The 9,383-nt window shown below is 36.5% G+C and overlaps 2 protein-coding genes across 4 annotated transcripts in view; both read right to left on the reverse strand.

Moving 5' to 3' along the window:
* The window catches only part of PLXDC2 (plexin domain containing 2), a 786,648-nt gene that overhangs the window by 77,655 nt on the left and 699,610 nt on the right, over window positions 1–9,383 (reverse strand). The window lies entirely within an intron of this gene.
* LOC140847791 (myosin-IIIa-like) overlaps window positions 1–9,383 on the reverse strand; it is a 124,925-nt gene that overhangs the window by 33,384 nt on the left and 82,158 nt on the right. The gene's annotated exons all lie outside the window — the stretch shown is intronic.

Raw genomic sequence — 9,383 nt, forward strand, 5'->3', positions numbered from 1 at the left:
GAAAAATACACGTAGTTTTCAGAGTTCTAGGTGTTTTTAATAAATGTTGGCTAGTTCATCCTCTCTCCATCAATTAAACACTTAATAAAGAAAGGGAATATGATCTTTTTGGGGGGTAACTTCTCATATCAGCACGTAACATATTATACTGCCCAGTTTGCTTTAGCAAATGCTAACTTTTATATCATAAGATGTTGTTACTAATCTACTAAAGTAGGAAAAATACTTCAGAAATGGTGACAGGCTGGATTATTTTTGTTTTAAAGCCACCCAGCCTAACTTCCATTATTGCACAGTCCAAGGATAGCTACTGATCTTACATCTAAGACGTCTCTGGCTGTGAAACAAACATTACTTAGGTGGGAATGAAAACTGGACGCTTTCGTCATTAGCATCATCTTTCATCCAAAGAAAATGAAAGCCTGAGGATGGTTTTCATTTGGTCAAAATGCCTGGACAATTAACTGACTGGTTAATCTGCAGCTAAATCCTCAAGAATAGTCCATAACTACCTGTTTAGCAATTCAGTTTCATATCATTTAACATCAACACACAAGAACAGCTCTGCTGTGATGTACAGGGATAGGAGCCGCATGAATTGATCAGACATACTAATAATCCAACAGAGTCTACTTTTGCTGCAAAACTCTAATTGTGGAAAGGGACAAAACTGTGATTGTTAAAACAATATTTTGTAAAAAAAAAGTCTTTTCAAGATTCTATATTTACCTATACTATCTGAAATTTTTGTGAAGTCCTAATCTACTAATAACAAATACGGTATTTTAAATCATAGTGACAACTGAAGATTCCTCTGGGTAAATGCCTGATAAATTTATGGTGAAATTTAGTGACCAGTTATTCTAGCTGGAAGTTAGGGTGCAAAGGGAGGAATAGGAGAGAAAGGGGAAAAACTACTGCTCAGCAAGTCCCACCTAATAGTGTAATATTTGGGGCAATATCCACTTAAAACAAATTCCAGGATTCACTTAAGAGTTGCAATGGTTTTTGCCCTGTTTATTTAGTCTGATACCCTTTTGGCAAGAAATTGCTGTTGAAGATTTATTGAAATCTGGTTTAAGTTCCATTCTTTTCACAGATAAGCTGAACAGGTCACTGAGAACTTGGGCTTCACTTTTTTCCACAGCAGGGTGTGGGACCTGAAACCCCTTCAAATGTTACTGGGATCCTTTTGAGGAAAGAGAAGAAGATGAGAATAGAAAAAAATATTCTACAACCTCGCTCATTGCCTACTCTACTTCCATCGTTATCTTTAATCTTGGCGAACTCATTGTGTCCTCCATCTTCTTTAGATTTCACTGCTGCAAGAGATCCAGGTTAGGAAGTATGATGCCAGGATCAATGTTGACAATGAGATGAGAGCCAGAAGTGAAGCCAAAAGAGGCTGTGAAGCCAGAACTAGAAATGAGCTGTTGGAGATCATATCATGTGGCATCTACAATATATATTCCATTCATCCATACTGGTATGAAGTGTGCAAAACCAAACAAATACACATCCAGAAAAAAAGGGCCTGCTGTCACTGAGATAATATTATTTGGCACTCTCTAGCTGAAATGTACACATTGTTAAGATGTCCTTACTATAGTCCTTTTGGGAAGAATTATTTTGGTGAAGTGTGGAATGAAAAGCAAACATGGAACATGACAATACAGATGGGCATCACCTGGGAAATCCAGCAGTCCACTCCAACAGATGCCCTCAAGGTGGTATTTACCTTGATGAGCCTTGCAGACTGATACCTGATTGCACTGACTGGACACAGGAATACACTCATGCTAGCAAAACTCACAAGACACTAATGTATAAAAAAAGAAGGCGACTTTATTATTTACAGTAAACAACAGAAGAATCAGACATATTTAAGGTCTGTGTCAGCCTGATAGTGAATGATCTCTTTGGGAAAGCAAGTTACCAGAGGGAAGCGTGGTGTGTATGGAAGCAGCGTAAGTGGAATTAATTATGCAGGATTCTACTGCAAAAGGGCATGAAGCTCTGAAGCTCCTTATAACACAATGATTGACCTTCCAGGGAGGCTGGATGCTTGCCTCAACCTGGCAGGTGCTATTGGTCAGACAGTGCTGTGTCAGGTATCATAACAATTACATTGATAGCTTTCATTTCCTCCATAGTGGAGACAGAGAAAATGGTCTTCTGATGAAGATTGTATATGTTTGTGTGTTATTAAGATGTTGATACCCTCAATAAGGTTACAGTCAGATTTTTACTGCCCAAGAAGTCTTTATGATTCTTAAGATCATATTATCTTCAATCTACTAGGTGTTCATTTCTTAGTTTAATTTTCAGAGAGTATTTCCATTGTCCTGCTTTCTGGATCAAGAGGGGCGCCACATGGTGGACTCCACATTTGCCTACCGGTTCCACAAAGTGTCAAATAAATTCAAATCAACCTGTATTCACTGTGCCAACTTATGCGGACTGCTGTACCAGGTACAAACTAATATGTAAAGTGTAGTAAGAGCCTCTAAGAAAATGTTATATTTCTCAGATGCCTACTGCCCTTTGCTCTTCATAAGGTACATTCATTCATTCATATTTTGCTATATGTACAGACCCTCTACTAACAACCAGGATTTATTAGATCCAAGAAATACAAAGAAAAACATGACATTGCCATGTTGCTGCCGAGAGCTTACAGCTTGGCAAAGGAATAAGACATGTTTTTAAAAAAAAGGTACTATGCCAAGTGGTATAAAGCATAACAGGGGAGTGCTTTTATATCTTTGGGCAGAGACAGAGGCCGTATCTTTTTTAAAGTCTGATTTAAAAAAGAAACTGAATAATAATAATGATTATTATTTCATTTAATGACAACATACAAACCGTAAGTTCCTTCCTTGTTACTTCCGACCCCTGTTTCTACCTCTCAAGGTTGCCCTCAGTAATTTGGTGAATGCTCTTCTGGATATTTTTCTATGTATGTGGAACACACGTATATACAAAATATCATTTGCAACTCCAACATACACACACTCAGATGGGCATAAAAACATAAATTATGTATTATTATCAAGGTGTAAAATGTATATATTACAAATACCATTCATGTAATACACACATGTATACATCCATTTACATAATACATATACATATGGACCACACTATATTTTCTTCTACATTTAATTCTTTGTTATAAATTATAACATGAATACAGAAAAGTGCACAAAATAAATATGCTGAGTTGAGAAAATAAATTACCCTGGAGACTCTTACCAGGTCAATAAATAGAAAATTTGAGTACCCCAGAAACTCCCTGCATCCACCTGCCCAGCTCCCCAAAATATCATTATGTTGAATTTGATGTTAATCATTTCCTATCTTTGAGTCTGTAGAACCTGTCCACCTATGAGGCAGGTAAAGTTCAAATTTCAAATGTTCTTAGAGCAAAAACAGCTTTAAATCTCTAAGCTTCTCTGAACTCTCATTTTTCCTTAGAATTCCTTAGATTTTTTCAGCCCTTTGCTGCTCTGAGGAAGTTTTCTTATACATATTCAACATTCTCCATTATTTTCACCAAGAGGATTATTCAAATAACCTACCTGGCCAGATTTTCAGTAACAGAAATCTGTGTCACTTCTCAATTTCTTCCTTGTGTTATGGTATTATGTGTAAATATAAATCCTTAACAACTAGATCCTAACTCCCTGGGGTTTATGAGAAGCAAACATCTCTAACTTCTTACAGCACAAATAGTGAAATATGCAACAAATGCACTAAAAGTAAAGAGTAAAGGAACGGAAATGAGAATGAATATGTAATTCCTCCATCCCTTGAAGAGTTTCCATTTTCTTTTTTTGAAGGAAGATGTATATGCATAAAACAATTTGAAATGGAACAATTTTAAGGCAATAAAGATATATGTTTAAATGAAATCATTTATATTCACTGACATGGAGAGATTTCTAAGATATATTGTCAGGTGAAAAAAAGAAAGTTGTAGGATGGTGTGTCAAAAAATATACCTAGTCTATCTCCCAGGTGTGTCAGTGTGTGTGTGTGTGTGTGTGTGTGTGTGTGTGTACATGCATAACAGTAGTTACTCCTATGGACTGAGAATGGGAAGCCAGGAACTATCTTTTCACTTTCAAATATCCTATATAATACTTTTACACAGAGCATATTGTTTTTATTGTTGAGGGAAATTTTAAAATTACATTCAAGGGCAAACATCTCTGACAAAGGAATCAAGAAGAATAAACAGACAGGAAGACAAAAACTACTGGGGAAGGCTCCTTCAAAAAGGTAGGATCTGAAATGGGCCCAGTAGGACTGGTAGAGTTTGAATTGGAGAAGGGGGTGGGGGGAAAGTTGATGAAGGGCACAAGAGCTGTGTTTTGAGCAAACATTAGGGAGAAATGAGAATGGTGCCCAAAGGGGACCATAAGCAAGTTGACCTGGCTGAAGCTAACTCCAGTTTACAGTGAAAGAAATGATCGCGTGGACATAACAAAGCCACAGCATAAAATGTGGGATGTCATCAATATAAGGGTTTATAACTGGTTTGATGGGACACAGAAGTCATTAGAGATTACTTTGCAAGGTGGTAGTGTGAGATAATCTTAACCTTATGAAGTAGTCTATGCAGAATGAGATCAAACGTGGAAAATTCCTGGTAATTTGTTAAGTATTAGATCAGTAATCTTAGGTTTTATTTAGTAAGTTGTCATATTAAAAGTTACATGTTAGGGAGATTATCTTGGTATTCTTGTACAGAATGTACTCCAGGGGACAGAAAGACTTAGATCAAGGAGATTCCTTAGCAATATAATACACTTGCAAGAGCTTGCCCCATCTTCACAATCTGAAAAGTGCAAATCACTATCCCACCTCTCAGGATAGTTGTAAGGATTAAATGTACAGGAAATGGGGTGGTTGAAATTTATTAGCTTATTTCTTCTCAACTGCTATTACAGCCCAGATGTATGTTGATACAGAACTGATGTGCTGGACATGGGAATGGGAAAGGTAAATCCAAGAGATTTTTCTAAAAAAAATAATAAGGATCTATTTATTGGATGTAGGGAATGAAAGAGGAAAAGATGACGATTTCTAGGTTTTCAGCAGAAGAGACTGACAGGCTGGTCCCTGACAGAAACCTTCCTGGATCTGGAATCCACAACATTTTTGGAGTCATGACACTCTTACCATGTGAGTATCACCTCCTCTATCTCTGGTACTCCTGACCTGTGACTCCCACAACTTGGGATCAGCAACCTCCTTGTATTAGTACAAACATGGCTTGAGATATTTTAAAATAAAAGTACACTTATACTGATCTTAAAAAAATTTTCAAGGATGCATTAAAAATCTTAAAACAGCTAAGACATACAAAGTTCCTGGCTATTCAGTTATCGCAGTAGGCAAAAAAAAAAATCCATATATTTGACTTTAAGGAAGAAAAAATCTACATAAAATCTGATGGAATTAAATGTCCTTAGGGTTTCAAATTAACTCCTAAATCAAAATTATGAAAATCAAAAAGATCACTACAAATTAGTAACATAAGTGATTCTAATTTACTGTGCTTTTAAAACTCTTTTCTTACAGGAGGGTTCTGACTTCTGGCTTACATGTTACAACACTGGGCTGTAGAACAGAATTTATCATAGCTTTACAGTATTCCCAAAGTCTGGGTTGGTGCTCTTTGTTGTCCACTTGAAGGTCAAAAGTTTGAGGACTATTACATGATAGAAAACAAAAATTCAAAAAGCTCAAAGTGATTTATCATGCTTTAAACTCTTCAGTGTTCTGTAAGGTCCCATCTTTGTAGAAGATGACAGTTGGCAATTGCATAACTAAGCCTCCAGAACTAGCTACAACTCTGGAATGGGATCGTTTTGCAATGCAGTTGGTCACCACCATACGAACATCTTGGGAAATAAAAGAGCTTGTTTACCTGCTAATTCCTGTCAGAAAATAACTCATTCACACAACAGTACAACACTACTTTTGCTTAACCTACCAATCTACATTTCTTGGTATTTACGATTATATTTTAAAAGAAAGTTAAGAACATTTCTGCATATTTGCAAAGGTAGAAAGGAGGGGAAAGGGAGGAGCAGGAGAAAGACATACATCTTTGTTTCATGGTAATATGGGAAGGGGAGGTAGGGGAAGATGTAAATGAAACAGAATTGGCTGTGAACTGCTGTTTGTGAAGGTGGGCATGAGACCACAGAAATCCATCTTCCACTGCACCTATGCAGGGTTCACAGTGAGCCACTTTGGCATGTGGATTATTCCAAGCTGAAGACAACCAAGGCCCAAAAGACTCAGAAAGAGCTTTTTACCTCCCCCTTACTTAGCTCTAAGAATTCAGAAAGAGGGCCTGGTCCAGGAAGAACTGCTGTAATCAGAGATAACTACAAAGAGCAAGTGAGATGGATGCAGTAAGCTGTGGGAAGCTGGCAGGGCCTATTCCTCTTGGGACGGTGTCCCCTTGTCTCTCTACCTGGCATGACAAACATGTGTTTATCAAACAATTGCTCTTCCCATCTACCTGTGAACTGTATTCCTTGCCTCTGAAGCCCGAGACTCCTACCGCCTTGTCCTTAGCTCAGGACGGCATATAAGCCTCGATTGCCTGCCTGTATTTGGGTCTCTCATGTCTTGTGGGGCTCCTGTACATACAAAATTAGATTTTGTTTTTCTCCTGTTAATCTGTCCTATGTCAATTTAACTAATAGATCAACCAAAAGAACCTAGAAGGAAAAAATTTCCCTTCCCTATATCTACTTTGTTATGTTGAAGTGTTACAAATAAAGTTTTAAAAAGGCCTGTGCCTATTATTTCTCAAGATTGTCTCCTAACTCTATACCTAAAAAGATACGTCACAGTACTATTAATAGAATTATAATAAATACGTGATCTTTAGAACACTGAGTTAAGATTTCAAGAGCTCCTGAGGCTAACTCGCCTAACAACAAAATTTATGCCAGAGAATTATCCTTATTTTGTACATAATACTTACATAAAGCACCTTCATATCCATTATCGCAACTGATTTTCATAATAATACTATGAGATCTGGTGGGTAACATTCTAATTTATGAAAAATAAATATGATACTCAAAGAAATAAGTGGTTTTCATTTCTTTCATCCATTCATTCCATAAACATTTACTAAACACCTAGCATGGGTTAGTCAGATTTGCCCTGGGTATTAGGAATTAAGAGAGAAAGCAAATGTGATTCCTTCTTTTAAGAGGTGTGTAGTCTAGTAGAGGGGACAGATGTATAAACCGGTAACTGTGTGATGATGTGGTTCACGCTACAATGAACTATTTTTCAAAGATACTTTCCGCCATACCTGCAATAAGAAATATACATTACAACCCTGTGCGTATAAATGTAAGTTTTATGAAACAATTCTTCCTGTGTATGACACATGGTATTTTCTAATCTACCCTATTTGCTATCTTTTCTCTTTTAATAAAATGCTGGTCACAACATTTTACAATGGAGTGGGTTGTTACCTACAGCGTGCAAAAGTACTATGATGAGTATGATAAGAGTTCTATGGCAACACAAATGGAAACAAAAACTCTGCTCCAGGAATGAGAAAAGGCTTTAAAGAGACTGGTCTCTCTGAACACTTATTAATATTAAAGTGGCATAGCTACAGCAAAGGTCTTGGGATGCTTTAATCACTTTGCTCTTGCAGTAACTGTACTGTTTTACACTAGCTAAACACAAAGCAGCAAGTCTGTGAATTTGCTGATAAGCTATGGAAACAAGTTGTTTTCTTGAAGGGATGACGGCAATCATTCATTTACATTTACTACATCCTCATTATTGGCCCAGCACTTCCTGTACATTGGCTCACCCTGCTACTACCTGTAACACAACCATATAACCATCCTGCAACTACAAGGTTTATTCTATGACTAATAGTCTTAAATATTCTCTCAAAAATTCTCTAGAACTAAAAGCAAGAGACCAGGATAATATGTGTTAAATGTAAGATCAGACACTGTAACTTTTAACAATCACCAATCTCTATTGTGGTTTTTGTTCAATGCCTTAATCCTCAGAGTCTCAAAAATCTGCTTTCCAACCAGGGCAGGAATGCCTGTGATGTACAGCAGAGCTCAGTGAAGGGAAGAGCTAGCAAAAGCTCAAGGCTCCATGAGTATTTGTATCTCATGCTGCTGCCCTCTGCTGTCTAAGACAGAAAGGGGCAAGATCAAGGGAGACCCACAGGCTTGATTTTGCTTTGCCATTTCTTCCAATAGGAAAGTTTCCATTTTCAGATACTTGTTTTGAGAATATATTTTGCCCAACTGCACCAAACACTCTTTTTTCGTGAACTTGACCTAGTCTGCTAAGTTCTTTGTGCTTTTTATCTGTTAAGCAAGAATAAAGAAAGGTGCTTTTCCACAACAGCATGTGATGAGCTTACAATAGCACTATTATTCTTTGGGTATTCAAAAAATATTCATCAAGGATAGTGAGAGTGACACTGAATAGGAAACAGACAAACAGAGGAAAGGTAAGTGGACTTCATGTAATTTGGAGGAACTACAGCTGTTTCTCATCCCTAACTTCCCCAAGGGAAGCATGCTTTGAATATCAATGATAAAATATTTTGTTGGCTGAAGGTTGAAAACAGTATTCTTAATTAAAATTAAACCAATTTGAACCAACCCCGAAACACCAACCAGCATTTGTGCCTGATTCATAAAATCGTAGGGTCTTCAATTGTAAATCGAAAGTATTCTGGGCTAAGCTTTATAGGTATTAACCCAGTAATGGAGGATTGGGCAGAACAAAATGAGACTTACACTTTTGAGAAAGTTACTGAAAAGCAAGGGTCATTTATAAGGACATTCTGATCTTTACATGAATTCCTTTGTTTGGGAGATATGTTTAGGCTTGATACCTTTGAATATTCTAAAGAAGTCTCTCAACTACAATCTACAAGGTCTTTAAACAGATTTTCATGTGTTAGACTATATAGAAGATCTATTTTAAAAGAAGGCACTTTTTTATTCAGACCACAATAACATTTTCAAAAATCCGCAAATATTTAGTTGAGAATCAAACGATAAAATGCTAAAACTACCAATGAACAATCTACAAGGTCTTTTAAAAGATCTTGTTGTAGACTACATAGAACTATTTTAAAAGAAGTCACTTTTTAATTCAGACCACAATGATAACATTCTTAAAAATCTGTAAATATTTAGTTGAGAACCAAATGATAAAATGCTAAAACAACCAAGTGAAATATGTAGCTAAAAATAATAAGACTCTTAACTTTTTTTTATTAAGGTTTCATTGATATACACTCTTACGAAGGTTTCACAAGAAAAACAATGTGGTTATTACATTCACCCTTA

This window comes from Manis javanica, chromosome 2, assembly GCF_040802235.1.
Source record: "Manis javanica isolate MJ-LG chromosome 2, MJ_LKY, whole genome shotgun sequence".
Lineage (NCBI taxonomy): Eukaryota > Metazoa > Chordata > Mammalia > Pholidota > Manidae > Manis > Manis javanica.